This window comes from Podarcis cretensis, assembly GCF_951804945.1.
Source record: "Podarcis cretensis genome assembly, chromosome: 12".
Lineage (NCBI taxonomy): Eukaryota > Metazoa > Chordata > Lepidosauria > Squamata > Lacertidae > Podarcis > Podarcis cretensis.
Genome location: NC_137181.1, coordinates 40,233,193 through 40,250,042, shown reverse-complemented (window position 1 = coordinate 40,250,042; position 16,850 = coordinate 40,233,193).

Here is a 16,850-nt window from a genome sequence, read left to right as displayed (position 1 = left end):
ATGGAACATCTCTCCCCCCCCCCCTTTTATAGAGATAACTGCAGTCTTCTGGGTAACGCAGATGCTGTTAGGCAGTTGAATGTGTATGTGTACTCCATCCGTTTCCCTCCCTCCCACCCACCCCACTCTGTGCAGCCCTGGGCACTGGCAACCCATGTTACACCACTGTCTCCTAGGTTTACCTGGAGATGCCAGGGATTCAGCCTGGAACATGCAAATCTACAACTGAGCTATGACTCTGCCCTAACCACTTAAGTATAACAGATTGTTCCTTCCTAAGGGTTCCAGGCAAACCTAATTTCACATCCACACATTTCTTTAAAAAACAATGTACAATGACATTATTTTGAATGTGTGCCTGTTCCAATATTATTCTTTTGCATCCCATGCAGTCAAGAATAAAGTTATTCCGTTTCTTGTTTCTTTAACCACAGACATTTCATTTTCAAAGTGGCTGTCCACCAAATATTTATTGTTCTAAATATTTTATTAAAAATACTCTGAGTAAATTGATCAAAGAAGAATTAATCTTCTATGCCATGCACTTTACTTCTTCTTCTTCTTCTTCTTTTTGTATGGGAACATTTTATCCCGTCACATAAAAATGCTAGAACATTTACAAGATTATAACAGGAGAAACAGCCCTGGTGAAAGCTGCGGTTTGTAATTGCAAAGTTAATTATCTTTCCTAAACCATCAGTTGTCACTTAGATAGACCAGATTCTAGCAGGCTCTCTGGGGACTGACTTTATTTCATTCCTAATGGCTTGGGACCCACCATTTTGCTGTCTCCGAACATTTGGTCACTGAATGCACCATTTATGGAGTATTGTTTAATTAAGGACAAATTAAGAGAACTGTGTATAGAATTTAATTTCATATACTGTGTAAATTCTTTTAAAGAGGGTGCTAACTACAGGCATTATAACTTTTCATTAGCCATTGCTTCTACAATATATTGAGAGTGTATTGTTTGCAACAGTTACACTTTGTTTACTCTTCGGGGATTTCCAGGCACTGAAGAATCTGCGCCTCATGATTTACTAACCCGTTAGCTGCCACACACAGTTCAACATCCAGTCACATTTTCAAAAAAACAGCAGGGTACAAAGCATATGTTTAGACGGATATGGGAGAAAACACACTACATGACACAGCACGGACTCATTTATTCCTGCGTCCTGGGAAAAAGAAGAAAAGGCTTGTATAATCAGAATAAAGTCTAATAAATAATTCAGAATGGCTGGGTAAATGGGCATGCAAGTGAAATTCAATTGAAATCAAGGGTCTGACGGTTTCCTCAAGCCCATTAATTTCTGTGGGTCTACTCTGAGTATGACTAATATTGTATATAAATAGAACCACTGGCGATAGCCAATCTCCTTGAATCACACATCTATGCGCACACAGAAATTAAGTGCATGAGATGTGTGTGCAGGGTCTGCTGGGTGGGAGACTTGGTGGGTTGGGGGTTAGTCTGGATGACATCCAGGGTCCCTTCCAAACCTGTGATCTTCTGTATGTGATGTTGGAATCGATGAAAGCTGCCACACAACAATATACGTCCCCCCTGCTTGTTAGACAAAATGATGTCAAAAATAAAGTAATTGTAGGTGTCATGGGCCCACATGCAGCAGAGGAGGAGTTCACTGTTGACCCTCAGAGCCACTTGCCCCAACTGCTGCTCCTTTCCATCACCGACTTTTCACCTGCCCTCTGAGCATGCAAGAAGTGATGGGATAGAGAAGCTTTCTCCACCTGCCTTATGCTCTCCCCCTGGGCGGATTGAGATCAAGGAGAAAGTACAAATGAACGGGCAGCAGGAACAAGAGGAAGCAAACCCACTCAAGGAATGGTCTCACCAAAGGTATCTTCCGCAAGACCCCACCCCTATCAAAAAATGATCCTGGAACTGGCAGAGCTACTGTATGTCAGGAGCTCGTCCTACTCTCGAGTAGGACCCTGGCAGAGACACATGCCTGACTGGCATGGTCTCTCCCTCCTGGTTGATCGTTCAGGAGCTTCAAAAGCTTTCTTCAGCCCGAACATCATAGCGACTGATGCCAACAGACATCGGCACACTTAGGGATCCACAGAGTCTTCGCAGCTTGCATAACAGACCTCAGCAACTCAGCATTTTGGCTAATCTACTTTATTTACCTATAAACACACACGGAGCACTGCAACATGGCTCCCTCTCTCTCTAGCATCAGACAGCAAAGAGAAAGAACAAAGGACAATAGTCCCACTTCACGGAACACAGTAACACAAACATCCTGTTTCCATCACTTCCCACTCTGTGGCATCAAAACATACACTGTCATGTGATAGACAAAAATCCCATGACTGCAATCATGGAGCAGGAATTCTAACACTATATATCCCCAGCTCCTGGTTTGATGGCATGTGTTGCAATAGATTTGCAGAAGCAAAGCAAGCCTGGGGCTGGTCCGTGCCTAAATGGAAGACCACTTGGGAACCTCATATGTTCTACTTTGCATTGCATGGAACAAAAGTAGGCTATAAGGGAAATTAAGAAAGCAAAAATTAGTTTTGAACAGCCCTTTCATCAGTTACACTCAGGTCACTTCCACACCACACATTTAGAGTGCATTTAAAGCTCGTCTTCCTACATAGAATCTTGGGAAGTGCAGTTTGCTAAGGGTGTTGGGAATTATAGCTCTGTGAAGGGTTCTCAGGATTCTTTTTTTTTTTTTTAATAATTTTTATTCATTTTTCAGATAGATAACAAAAACAATACAAAACAGTATAATTTCAATCTCATCATTTCATACCCTTCTTTCTTTTGACTTCCCCATACCTCCCCATCCCTGCATCCTTGTTTAATAGTTCTTTAGCAACCCTTAGGTCCATTATCTTAATTCCCTTTCATAAAGATTCCTTTAGTTTTTTTGATTACTGCTGCAATTCTTTACCTCTTACCCCCTGACATCTTAACATTCCTCAATTTTACAATTATTTTTAAGATATATTTTAAATTTCTTCCAGTCCTCTTCCACTGTCTCTTTCCCCTGGTCACGGATTCTGCCCGTCATCTCGGCCAGTCCCATAAAGTCAATCACCTTTGTTTGCCATTCTTCCAGAGTAGGTAGTTCTTGCGTCTTCCAATACTTTGCCAGTAGAATTCTTGCTGCTGTAGTGGCATACATAAAAAAATTCCTGTCCTTCCTTAACACCACTTGGCCAACCATGCCCAAGAGGAAAGCCTCTGGTTTCTTAGGAAAAGTCCACTTAAGGACCTTCTTAATTTCATTATAGATCATTTCCCAGAAAGCTTTAACCTTTGGGCAGGTCCACCAAAGGTGGTAGAAAGTGCCTTCAGTCTCATTACATTTCCAACACTTATTATTAGGCAAGTGGTAAATTTTTGCAAGCTTGACTGGGGTCATGTACCACCGATAGATCATTTTCATAATATTTTCTTTTAAAGCATTACATGCAGTAAATTTGATACCGGTGGTCCATAACTGTTCCCAGTCAGCAAACATAATATCATGACCAATATCTTGTGCCCATTTAATCATTGCTGATTTCACCGTTTCATCCTGTGTATTCCATTTCAACAGCAAGTTATACATTTTTGATAAGTTCTTAGTATTGGGTTCCAACAGTTCTGTTTCTAGTTTTGACTTCTCTTTCTGAAATCCTATTTTTCTGTCCTGTTTAAATGTCTCATTTATCTGATGGTAATGCAACCAATCTCGAACCTTAGGCTTTAGTTTCTCATAACTCTGAAGTTTCACCCTTTCACCATCATATTCTAAAATTTCATGATATTTTGGCCATTTAGAGTCCATATTAAGCTTTTTTACTTCCCTAGCTTCCATTGGTGACACCCACCTAGGGGTTTTACTTTCCAGCAGATCTTTATATCTAATCCAAACATTATACAATGCTTTCCTCACAATATGGTTTTTAAAACTTTTGTACACCTTTACCTTGTCATACCATAAGTATGCATGCCAACCAAAGCTATTGTCGTACCCTTCCAGGTCCAAAATGTCAGTGTTCTCAAGAAGTAGCCAGTGTTTCAACCAGCAGAAAGCTGCCGATTCATAATAAAGTCTTAAGTCCGGCAGGGCAAACCCCCCTCTATCCTTTGCATCAGTTAAAATCTTAAATTTAATTCTGGGCTTTTTGCCCTGCCAGACAAATTTTGATATGTCTTTCTGCCACTTCTTGAAACAATCCATCTTGTCCAAAATCTGCAACGTCTGGAATAAAAACAGCATTCTAGGCAATACATTCATCTTAATAGTAGCAATTCGGCCTAACAAGGAAAGTTTCAACCTTGACCATATTTCCAGATCCTTCTTTACCTCTGCCCAACTTTTTTCATAATTATCCTTAAATAAATTCACATTCTTGGATGTTAAGTTTAACCCCAGGTATTTTACCCTTTTTGTTATTTCCAGGCCTGTTTCATTCTGAAAACTCTCTCTTTCTTCCATTGTTAAGTTTTTTTCCAACACTTTCGTTTTTTGTTTGTTCAATTTAAAACCTGCTACTCGACCAAATATTTCAATTAGTTCTAATACTCTTTTAGTACTAGTATCTGGCTGTTGCAAGGTCAATACTAGGTCATCTGCAAATGCTCTTAACTTGTAATGTCTAACTCCGACCTGAACTCCTTTAACCAACTGGTCCTTTCTAATCATGTTTAACAAAACCTCCAGGACTGATATAAAAAGCAAAGGGGATATTGGGCATCCCTGCCGTGTACCTTTTTCTATGGGTATTTCTTCTGTAACCACATTGTTTACAATTAACTTGGCCTTTTGTTGGGAATATATTGCACCTATACCGTTTTCAAAACCTTGGCCTACCCCCATCCCTTGGAGATTCTTTTTCATAAAAGTCCAGCAGATATTGTCAAAGGCTTTCTCCGCGTCCACAAAAATCAGAACTGCTTTCCTGTTAATGTCAACATCTAGCAACTCCAAAATGTCTATAATGTTCCTCACATTGTCTGACATATATCTCCCTGGGAGAAAGCCTGTTTGGTCCTTATGAATCTCCTCTATCAACACTCTTTTCAATCTTTTTGCCAAAATGTCTGCAAAAATTTTGTAATCCACATTGAGTAAAGATATAGGGCGGTAGTTTCTAACCTGGTTCTTTTCAGTTTCTGTCTTCGGTATAAGTGAGATGAAAGCCTCTTTCCACGATTCAGGTGCCTTTTTCCCCTTCAGAATTTCATTGCAAACTTCCTTCAATGGTTGTATCAACCATTCTTTCAGCATTTTGTAGTATTTAGCCGTAAGGCCGTCTGGTCCTGGTGATTTTCCCAATTTCATATTTTGGATGGCACCCTCTATTTCTTGTTCTGTTATTTCCTCATTTAAGATCCTTTTACTTTGTTCTGGAATTTTTGGTAAGCCGTATTTTCTGATGAATTCTTCTATTTCTTGTTCATTAATTGGCCCTTGTGCATACAATTTCTTAAAAAAACTTTGAAAACAATTGTTTATCTCATTAGGTTTGTGGATAATTTTTCCATCCATTTCTAGACTTGTTACAGTGTTCATTTTCTGCCTTTTTTTCAATTGCCATGACAGAAGTTTCCCGCATTTGTCCGCTGATTCGAAAGTTCTTTGTCTCATTTGCTTTATCTTCCATTCTATTTGTTGGTTCATGAGCTCCATGTACTGCATCTGATAAAACTTTATTTCTCTCAAAATCTCATGGGACTTTGGTTTGGACCTCAATTTCTTCTCTCCTTCTTTTATTTTTTCTAGGATCTTTTCCTTCCTCTCATTTTGTTGCTTCCTCTTTATAGAGTTCTGTTGGATTAAGAAACCTCTCATCACGGCTTTGCTTGCATCCCAAATTATTCTCTTTTCCACATCTGTTTTCCTGTTAATCTCAAAGTAATCTTTTAATGTTTTAAGGGCCTTCTTGTGGATCTCTTCATCCTTAAATAGGGTGTCATTCATTCTCCATCTAAAGGATCCAGTTGTTGTTAGTTTCATCTCCATCTTCACCGCATTATGGTCGGAGCAAGTTTTTGGGCATATTTCTACTTTTTTTGTTCTTGACGCCAGACTGCTAGAAATCCAAATTTGGTCTATTCTTGTCCATGTCATTTTTGCCTCAGAGAAGAAAGTTCCCTCTCTCTCTAGAGGATTCCTTGTTCTCCAAATATCAATCAAGTCTATAGTTTCAGTCATTTCAAAAAAGATCTTTGGTAGTCTCCCTTCTTTTGAGATCACTTGTCTCTGTGCTTTATCCATGTTTGTTGAGACAACTCCATTCATATCTCCCATCATTACGATTTTATAGTCTATAAAATCAACTAGTGTCTCATGCAACTTCTTAAAAAATTCGGCCTTCCCCTCGTTTGGGGCATATACTCCAACAATCAAAATCTTTTCTCCTTGAATTTGTATTTCAATTGCCAGGTATCTTCCTTGTTCATCTTTAAATATCAATTTTGGGGCCAATTTTTCCTTTGCATAGATCACCACTCCTCTTTTCTTCACTTTGTCTGATGAGATAAATTCTTGACCAAGTCTCTTATTTATCAATAATTTCCTGTGTATCCTGGCAATATGGGTTTCTTGCAAACATATTATATCTAATTGTTCTCTCTTCAAAATGTGAAAAACTTGTCGTCTTTTCCGAGGGAGGTTCAAGCCATTACAGTTCCAACTAAGAAGTTGCAGAGACATTTTGTGTTTAAGTAGCTGTTCCTCCAACTGCTCCAAGCTTCTGTTCTTCCTCCGATGGTGGTGGTAAAAGTCCAAATGATAAGTTTGCTATATCAGGTGGTTCTTTCTCCTCTGCAGTTCCTTTCTGCAAATCCTCCAGGTATCTCTCCAGAAATTGTTCTTTGTCCTGAATTGTTTTTATTTTAATCTTTCTTCCTTTAAAGTTAAAGGACAGTCCTTGTGGGAACTCCCATCTGAATGGTATGGTATTTTTCTTCAACAGGTCTGCTAGACTTTTGTAGTAGGTCCTCACCTCTAAAATATATTTGGGAATGTCCTTAAAAATCTGTATTTGACAGTTTTGGATCACCAGTGCTTTTTGATAATGCAAGTTCAATATTTTATCTCTTTCTTCTTTTGATCTCAGTGTAATTAGACAATCCCTTGGTTTCTTATCTTGCCTCCTGCCCAGCCGGAAGGCTGTTGTTATCTCAAATTCATCATCTTCCGCCCATTCCTCTTGCCAAAAAGCTATAAAGTTCTCTGTAAGGAATTCCACAAGGTTGTCCCCTTCCCCTTCAGGAACCAGTCTAAGTTTTAAATTCTTCTCTTTCCTCTGAAGTTCCAATAAAGAGAGGGCTGCATCATGCTCATTCACTTTTTTAATAATAGGCCCAAACTTTTCCCTTGTCTCCTCAGCCGTATTTTTTGCACTTTCTGCAATCTTTCGTGTTTCAGAGCTCTCCTGGATTAATCTATTTATAGAATCTGTGTTAGACTTTACACTGGCTGTATTAACATCTAGTCTTGTTGTCAACTCTGTTAATTTTTTGGAGTTATCTGTCGATAGCTTTGTCAATGCTTCCAGAGATTGATTTATTTTAAGGAGTGCCTGTGTCATAGGATCCATAGAAGCTGCTGTTTTTTCCTGTGCAGCTGGTGCAGTTCCTGATATGGAGCCCCTTTTCTTCTGGGATTGTTTTGCTTTAAGCCTTGTTACTATCTCTTCTGTAGGGCCACTCATATCCTCAAGGTCGTTTTCACAGAGTTAGTTTCCAAGTGGAAAATCCCACTGTTACTTTTCCAAATGCAACACTTTCACTTAAGACCCTCTAGAGGGAGCATTCAATTGTATCCAAATGGCAAGGAGAAAAGACAAAGAAGCAAGAAAGTATAACAGTAGCCAGTAATTTCCAAAGTCCAAACCATAAAGTCTCTGTCTTCTATGTAACCAAAATGCAACAGGGTAAGTCTAAGGTCCAGTAACTTTGTTACAAACAAGCCCCCACTTTAAAGAGTTTGACAGTTCATGTCCCGGTGTCTTGTTTGGGCAGCCCGTCCTGGGGGGGGGTTGACAGTGGAAGGTCTTATTTTCCCAATCGTTTTCCGGCAGATTAACAATGTCCCAATCCCTTCCCCCCTTCTCCTGCCTTTCGGGGGGGAAATTTAGTCCGATGTCAGTTTGACAGCTTAAAAAAAAAAGAAAGGTTCCCTTCAAATGCAGCTTGATTTTTCGTTGCTTTGTTTCTCCTGCAGCTCCGGGGAGGCAGACTTCCTTAATTTATGCCTTTCCCGTTTTCAGCCAAATTTCTTATTTTAGAGTCCCGTCAATTTCCAGTCTTACTCACGGGTGTTGTAGTCAATTTCCAGTTACAGGAAGGAATCGGCGCTCTCCGTTCATGGTGACGCGGCTTCACTCCGCTAGCTGGGTGACGACTCTCAGCACCGCGCTTACCCTGATGCCGCTCAGAAGCCTTTAAAAAGGCTCCTTCACAGTGCCAGGGGGCGCAAAAGGTGCCCACCGAATCTCCTTTGTTCACAGGCTCCGCGCCTGTGATTTTAGGGGTCCCCCGCTCACCGTAGCGGGTAAGACCCGAACTAGCGAAGCAGTCCTGCCTCAGAGCTCGAGGCTCGGACCGCCATTAAACGCTGGCGCCGACCGGAAGTCTGGGGGGGTTCTCAGGATTCTGTGGGGGGTATTCATGGCTGTTAAAGTGCTATAGGTGTGACTCATGAGCCTTCATATGTCATATTTGCATCCTGGCTGCCATTCAAGGAACTCAAAGTATGTCTTTTTAAAAGCCACACAACATCCCTGTGAAGTATGTTAACTGATACAGATCACCTTGTAGAATATATTTGAACTTGAGCTGAACTAATATTTCTCAGAATACATTTTTGAAATTTCTTTTCCCCCACTTCCTGAAAGGAGCCCACTTGGCATAATTGTCTCTGGATATCCTCCACCTTTTTTGGGGGGAGGCTGCCATTTTTCTCCCTCCCTTCCCAATGCTCTCGAACAATTATTGGTCTGGGGCATTGTGGTGGATGCAAAATGGTGGCAGGTTGCCAACAAAGTTGTTGCTGCTGTCACCTGCAGGGGGCAGTGAAAGAGAAAATGGGCAAGAAATGGCTATGCGACTGTCACTGCTAATGGCGAGCCCCACCCTCAAGAAATTGTGTGGAGAATTTATCCTCCCTCAATTTCTCTGTCTATAAATAAGGTAGAGAATTGCTAGAGACCATTTGTGCTCAGCTGTCATTTGAACACAGGTCTTGGTCCAACATTCTGTCCGTTATATCACCCTGGCCTTGCTTTTGCATAGAAGTGGCAGTGTAGAGATCTTCCATTCTCTGTAAGCTGCACCACCTCAGTTCCTGGCCTTAAGCATCATTGATGGAGTGGTTCAACAATCACTCAGCTATGCAGTCTACTCAAATGTTGTACATAGACTTAATAGACACTGGGGTTTGGCACCAACTATTGAGGACTGAGCCGTTTGTCTGGTTGTTAAAGTTAATGGTTTAGAAATTATAGCACTGGCATCTACACAGAAACTTGCCATGTCTAATTGGGCAGTGGAGCTGCTTTTTAATTCCAAATGGTAGCTATAAATGAATCAGTATTAACCTCAGCTAAATCTACTTCTCTCGTGCTCAGGACTCCTTTCTATTTAAACGTTTGCAAAGGCTGCATGTCTCCTTCCGTGCTAAGTTATTACTTCTAGTTTTAATACTTAAGTCTGAAGGATTCCATGCATCAATAACAAGGAATATGGAAGGAAGAGTTCAGAATTTTCTTTGTCTGCTTTTGCTTAATTGCAGGTGGTTGTGTCATCCAGAGATGAGCACATTAGCCAAAGGCTCAGTGGAGCTCATTCCTGCTACTTCACATTGCACTAAACTGTGGTTCAGTGCAGCATGCAAACACTGCCATTGTGCCTGTTAGCTGTAGTCAGGTGGTGGTGGTGGTGCCAGTGGTACTGAGCCAGCGTAGGACAATGGTAATGACAGGGAATGAACCCCCACTCCACCATCCCTGTTTCGGGTAGGAACAAACATGGCCTTTCTAGGATATTCAGAGTACCGAAATCTCAGAAACATTAGCTCCCTGACAACCCTCCACAGTCTTCACCTGACCTGTGCCAGGAGATAGCCCCAACCAGAAGACAAGATTCCAGCCCAAGGGGTGTGGGTGCTAGGCATATATTCTAGGGTCCAAAGGTCACAAACCATTGAGTCTCAGTTCAGGACCCAGTAAACAAAGACAGATGGAGCAGAGAAAGGTTCCAGCAAGGCAAAGTCAGGCAAGCAAGAGGTTAAGGTCCCAAAGACAGGCAAACAGGCGAAGCAGGTAGAACCCTGAATACCTCAGAGCAGCACCTAGGCTGTCAGTTGGAGAAAATAGGTCTAAATGCAGCCCCAGCAACCAACAAGCTGAAGCTGAACCTTAAATGGAACCATGAGTTCCTTCAAGCACCACACTGGCAATTCTCTAATTCGGTGGTTTTCAACCAGGGTGCCTTGAATGATGGTCAGGGGTGCCATGGGTAACACTGGCCGCTGGCCATCTTTCCTTCCCTCCCTCCTCTGATGCCCTCTCACATCTCTGCCTCCCAAAGTCTTGCACAGGTGTTTGTTGCAGCAGCCCTGGCTACAAGCTCCCCAGGTGAATGGTGCCTCTGGGGCTGGCCAGGAAGTGCTTCCCAGACCCCTGTGGGGCAGTGGGAGGAGACACCTCTTTTGGAGGCGGCTGGGCAGCTCAGAGACCAGGGTCAGCAGCTGCGGCTGCCCAGAGGACTCCAAAGAGCGTGGAGAGGAGGGCTGAGGGAACATTCCACAAGGGAGGGTGTTCAAAAAGGGGTGAGGAGCTGCCAGCTCTGCAAGCAAGGGGTGACACAACCAGGCTCCTGAGCCCCACAGGGGTGCTGCAGAAAGAACGTAGCTGGTCAAGGGAGCCATGGACTCAAAAAGGTTGAAAACCTCTGCTCTAATCTATAAAACAGCAAAGTAATAAGATGTGTGAGAGAGAGAGGCGGGAGGAGAGAGATGGAGGGAAAGAAAAAATACTGTTATTTCTCCCATACCCTAAGGATGCAAGCATATGGTTTTGTGGCCTTTGAGCACATGGATACATTGAAATTCATATATAAACCTACACAGGAAAACAGCGCATTGTTTTTGATAAGAAAGAATTAAAACTGTCTATACAAAAGCAATTATAAACAAAATTAAAGCGTGGAATGAAAGTAGCATCGAAACGGTTACAGCATCAGAAGCGGCATTATTGAAATTACACAGAATTCAAAACCTGTCAAAAGAGATTTAGGAATATAGTCCAGAACTTGAGTATCCCCCATTGGGTAACTGTCTATAATGCCAATATAAATGCTTCCAAGTGTTCACATTAGATCATCTATATGCTAAGGGCAGCATATCACTACAGACTTGTCATTTTTAATTTCAGCATTATTTATTTCCTTATAAGTCTTTGAGCTTGCATTGGAAAGCACACTGTAATCACTTATGAAGAAACAATGTGGTTGGTGAGGTGTTGCTTTAACAAGTCTGATATGAGTAGGCCATGCTTTTGGTTGGCTTAATGGCTCCTAGTAAGTTTCTCTTATCTTTGTAGTTTATTTCAGATAGTTCTGACATTCTTCCATGCACACAGTTCTCCTCACAGTGGACCTGACAATTAATGGCCTATAATACAAAAGAAGTATTCATTTAATCACACTTCAAGTTTTAAATACCCTCTCTTCCCATCACTAAGGCTTAGACTAGTTTGCTATACTTTGAACAATTTGTGTGTGTATTTGTGTGTGTGAACCATGAATAGGGAACCTGTAGCTCTTCAGTTGTGGTTGGAATCAGCCCCAGACAGCATAGCCAGTGGTCAAGTATGATAGGACCTGTTCTCCAGTAGCATTTTGAGAGCCAAAGATTATCCCTACCACCACCACCACCCATATATATTAAAAGTATGTGTACTACCAAATGTTTGGCTAAGCAGAAACTGCCTCACATAATTTCCAGTAGATCATATCCAGACCTGAATGAATTAACCAATAAGTGGATTTCAGAGTTGGGTAGGAACAACGTGACTTTCTCTCTACATGTCCTTCCTATTGAAATTTGATGTTCTAAAAGCATTTTCTAAAGCTTCCTTCCCTGGGCACATTCATAGAGATGCAGGTCACCACACGTTGCATTCTATTTCATTTTTAAATCTTCTACTGCCAAGCAATTTATATATGCGTCAAGATGTTCTCAGTACATTCAGAAGCCAAGAAGATGGAGGGTGGGGAGACAGGTGCTAAATGGATATCCAATTCCAGAAAACATTTGAAGACCCTAAACAGTAATGAGAAAGAAATATTCAAGTTTACTACGTGATGCAATAACTGGAAATGGTTGTGTTTTAGTCTCATTGAAAGGAATAGGACTCATGACTAACTCAAGTTCTCGATTTTTATTAGAATAAAACATGACTAAAACCTTCCTCTCCTGATCAGGACTTTATGGAGTGATGGAGCTATTGCTGCAATTGTAGCCCTGTAGCAACCAGATCAGGAGATAGAGCGCTATAAGAACATCATGTCAGCCTGGAACAGGCACACAGATTAGGCACAAATTGTGGCTGCACATGACAGCTATGAAAGGATCACAGGCCAGCACAGGTCTGCACTCTCCCCACTTCCAGGACACCCCACCTGAAGGCCTTCCATTGGGTACCACTGATGGGCATTCTGAGGACTGCACTCCCATCCACTAGGAGGTCAGCTTAGCCAGGGGAGATGGGGGGGGGGTTGATTGTCCAGTGCAATGTGGGTTTTGATTGCTCTGTGCATTTAGGTCAAACCCACAAATACCAATTATCAAGGAGAAGAACATCATGGAAAGATGTATTAGTCTCTGGTACCGTCTTTAGAGAAGCGATGGCTATTGCATTGATTAGGAGATTTAGAAGGAGCCTGAACAAAGCAATTAGAAGGCATCCCTGCACTAGCTAGTCTGCTTACTCTAATAGGTTATGTCCATATTTAAACTCCATATCATTATTCCTCTTGGGTTCTATACATTATTTACAAGGGACAGTCTGGCCTTGACAGTGGGAACCAATGGCTTAGGCACAGAAATTAATGAAAACATCAAGATCCAAACTGGATGCAACGTGCTGCACTGTAGAACTGCCCTTGAAAATAAGTTCGAAATCTTCAGCTGCTCCTAAATGTGGCTGCCTATCAGCCAAGGTCGGTCGATGACACTTGTCAGGAGCGCATGCAGGAGCCAGGTCCTATGACCGGTAGGGCTTCGAAGGACTGGGGCTTTCCTAAGTTTGTTCTGAAGAGGCAATGCGCGGCTGATTGGTAACTCACAGTACCTGGTGGCAAGAGCCGGGAAGGGATATAAGGTCAGCATTTCCCTTTGGCTCTTTGCCACAGCAACACGCTTCCTGCCTTGCTGCATTTGGCTCCTTGCTTCCAGATCCTCAAACCCTTGGCTTCTTGACTCCTTGCTTCCTGATCCTCAGACCCTTGGCTCCTGGTTTCCTGAACCTTGGACCCTTGGCTTCCTGACTTCCGGACTCCCGTTCCTGCTCCCACCCCACCATCTTTCCCCCGGTCCCAACGTCCTCAGCCAGGACTTCGACCGCCTATAAACCAGACCGTGACAACACTGTAAAAAGAATGGCAACTGAAGCAGTACAACTGGCTTTTGAAATACACTCGGGGTCAAGAGTGGATTTCATGCTCTTTATTCAGCTCATAGTGGTGAGGAGGAATGGAAGTTCCCCCAGAATGTCTGCTTTATACACATTATTTGCACAATGGGCCCCACATGATTGGCTAATTCCGGGATTCTCCTGTAAGCCAATCAGGTTGCGGATTCACTTCCACCTGGAGCTGGATTGGGTGGCTGCTGTGGATCAATCAGACTGCTGCATTCTGGGTCCTATTGTTCTAGGACCAATCAGACTGCTGCATTCTGAATCCTATTGTTCTAGGACCAATCAGACTGCTGCATTTTGGATCCTATTCAACTCAGTACATAACAGCTTAAAAAAAATATATCCAATAGCAGCACAGGGCCGCCATTCAGGAATCACAAAATCATAGAATTGTGGAGTTGGAAGGAATCTCAGCTAAAGCATCCATGACAGATGGCCATCCAACCTCTGCTTAAAAACCTCCAATGAAGGAGAACCTCCATCCAAGTGAGTCTGTTCCACTGCATAGAGTGCAGTGGTTGATACTGAACACACACCCAATGCCTACACCAAAACCTGCTGACATCTGTAATCAATACAGTTGTGACCTATTTTATCCCAAAATGGACTGGGACCTTGGCACATAGTGAGGGGGATTTAACACTTCCCTCTCACGCAACAGTCCCAGTTAAAATCAAGTTAGCCCCATCTCCCCACAAACCACAGTTGGAGACCTGATCTCTAGCCTGCTCCCTAGATAGACAGGATGCTCTTTAAATAAAACAACACTGCAGACTGATAGTTTTTAAGGTGCCACAAGACTCTTTCATGTTTTCACTGCAACATGGTTACCTCTCTGAAAATAATCAAATAAACTTATCCCAATTCTGTGTGACTCTTTCAAGTTTTGTTTCCTGTCTCTCACTTTTAAGTAACTAGGGAGTGGTTGCTTTTTATTATTAAAGCTGCTGTTCTGTTATTGTGAGTAACGGGAGCATTGTTAATACATTTGTTTTGCTTGGCATTTTGGATTGTTAGACACTTTGGGGACTGCTTGGGTTTTAAAGTCTAAATTCATTTCTCTCCTGGTGATTCTCTTAGTCGCTCCTTGGCTTTTTGGTCTGGTGTTAATTTTATTTTTGCTACAGGTGAATGCAAGTCTCACTGAGAAGTTGGAAACATGCCACTGGAGGTAAAACCTGGGTCACTGAGTTCATTCTGATACCTTGCCTCAAAGCTTCCATTAAGAGAGAGTTGCTTGTGAGTTTTCATTGTTTGCCTCTCCCCAAGGATTGTGGAGACTGTGGGTGGTGGTAGAACACAAAATAAATTGACACTCAATAGTTCTTGTTTCCAAGAAATGCACCCTGTTAGAATGAAAAGTTTTATTGCAACATTTAAACAAATTGCATGAAGCCTTTTCTCACTTCGGTACTGTATGTATCTATGTATACCCAGAGAGAAGACATGCCATGGTGCACTTGCTTCATCTACACACCCAGACGCCTTCATGTGCCCCAGCTGCAACAAAACATGCCTCTCCTGTATTGTTCTCTACAGCCACAGCATTTAAAAAAAACAAAACCAAAAATCCTCCCCTGCTCTGCTTAAACAGAAGTAGTAATAACACAGAACTCATCAGCACTCCAAAGGCAGCATGTAGACAGCCTCACTTCTTGCAAAGCCCATGGCCGCAGAGACATAGAAAAACATAGAGAAGCAGTACACAGAAAAGTAGAGTACAGAAAATCCAAGCAACCTGAGGATTCAACTAGGTGTGTGGTCTGAATCAGGTAGAAATAAAATGACCCCCATTCACCTCATTATTAAGCCCCAGCATAGAGCCATTGTATGACCCTAATAAATGTCTATATGATTGTGTGTGCGTTCCATAAGTTTTCATAGACTAGTTTCAGAAGAGGCTCATTTTCTTATGGGATGCACTCATTTTGCCTCAGCTAGGCACCAAGTGGGAAATTAAATATAACACTTAAATAATCAGAGATCCATATAGCAACATACAGCATTTATGCATGTGTCTAAATTTAAGTATGACTGTGTAAAACTGTGGGCATGAGCTAGTGAATGGGACTGAACAAAGCTCCATTGCCTTCATAGAAAAATCCTAAGCACATGCTTGCAGACAGTGCAGGAAAGAGAGAATAGGGTCACAGCCACTGGCTTTCCCCCAATCTGCACATGTTGACCTGTCATAGCCCCTAAGTACTCACAAGCTGTGTGATTATGTTACGTTGTATACTTTTTCTTGTACAAAAAGTCTTCATGTGCAGGCCTGTTTACCAATGTGTGAAGGGTGGAGTGGGTGGGGCTTGTCGAACTCCCCCCCCCCCTTCCTACACTGACTCTTTCCCCATTCACAGCACCTGAACAAGCCTGCTCTGTCATTGATACAATGCTATAATGGAGGGGAAATGTACTGCATAATCATGACCTAAGTTGTAATACTTCAACACATTAAATAGGTTCAGTTTAAATATATGAACAAACTGATTAAGGGCAGTAAAATCTGAAGTGTGACATCAGAACTGTTCATTATAATACTTTTTATGTTGTTAGATTTGAATTATTATAATAATGTGAATGTGACCTTACACCTATTAATAAACCTATCATGTTCACATCCATTTACTGATGCTGAATTTCTAAGTGCCAGATAGTGCAATTCCACTTTGATGTGCTGTAAAAATAAAATGGAAAACTGAATAATCAGAGATTATATTGAAGACTTCTGAGTCAATATATAATTAGCAGCCCACTCAGCCACACAGTCATTACCACACCAAAGAAGAAACAATATGGGGGAAATCAACACTTTTGTTCTTTACAATTAATTATACTTAATTAATTAGGTTTGGTCAAATTTGAGACTGCACTAGAGACTGGCATGCTGGACTCATATTTCAGTATTCAGTAAGTGTTTATTCATTACTCTGGTCAGGATACTGCTGAGCATTTGATCTAAAGACCTCTCTGCTGTGACACTTGTAGGCCATTTAAACACTGAATATAAATGCTGTGATTTAGTGAGTGCTGAACATTTAGACACATCAGTCTACAACAGTGTTAATTATCCATGTTTGAATACTGGAAATTTTTTAAAAAGAACGCAGTTGTGTTCCAAAGCTCTACAATTCACACTACCCTTTTCTTAAGAAATTTGCTTG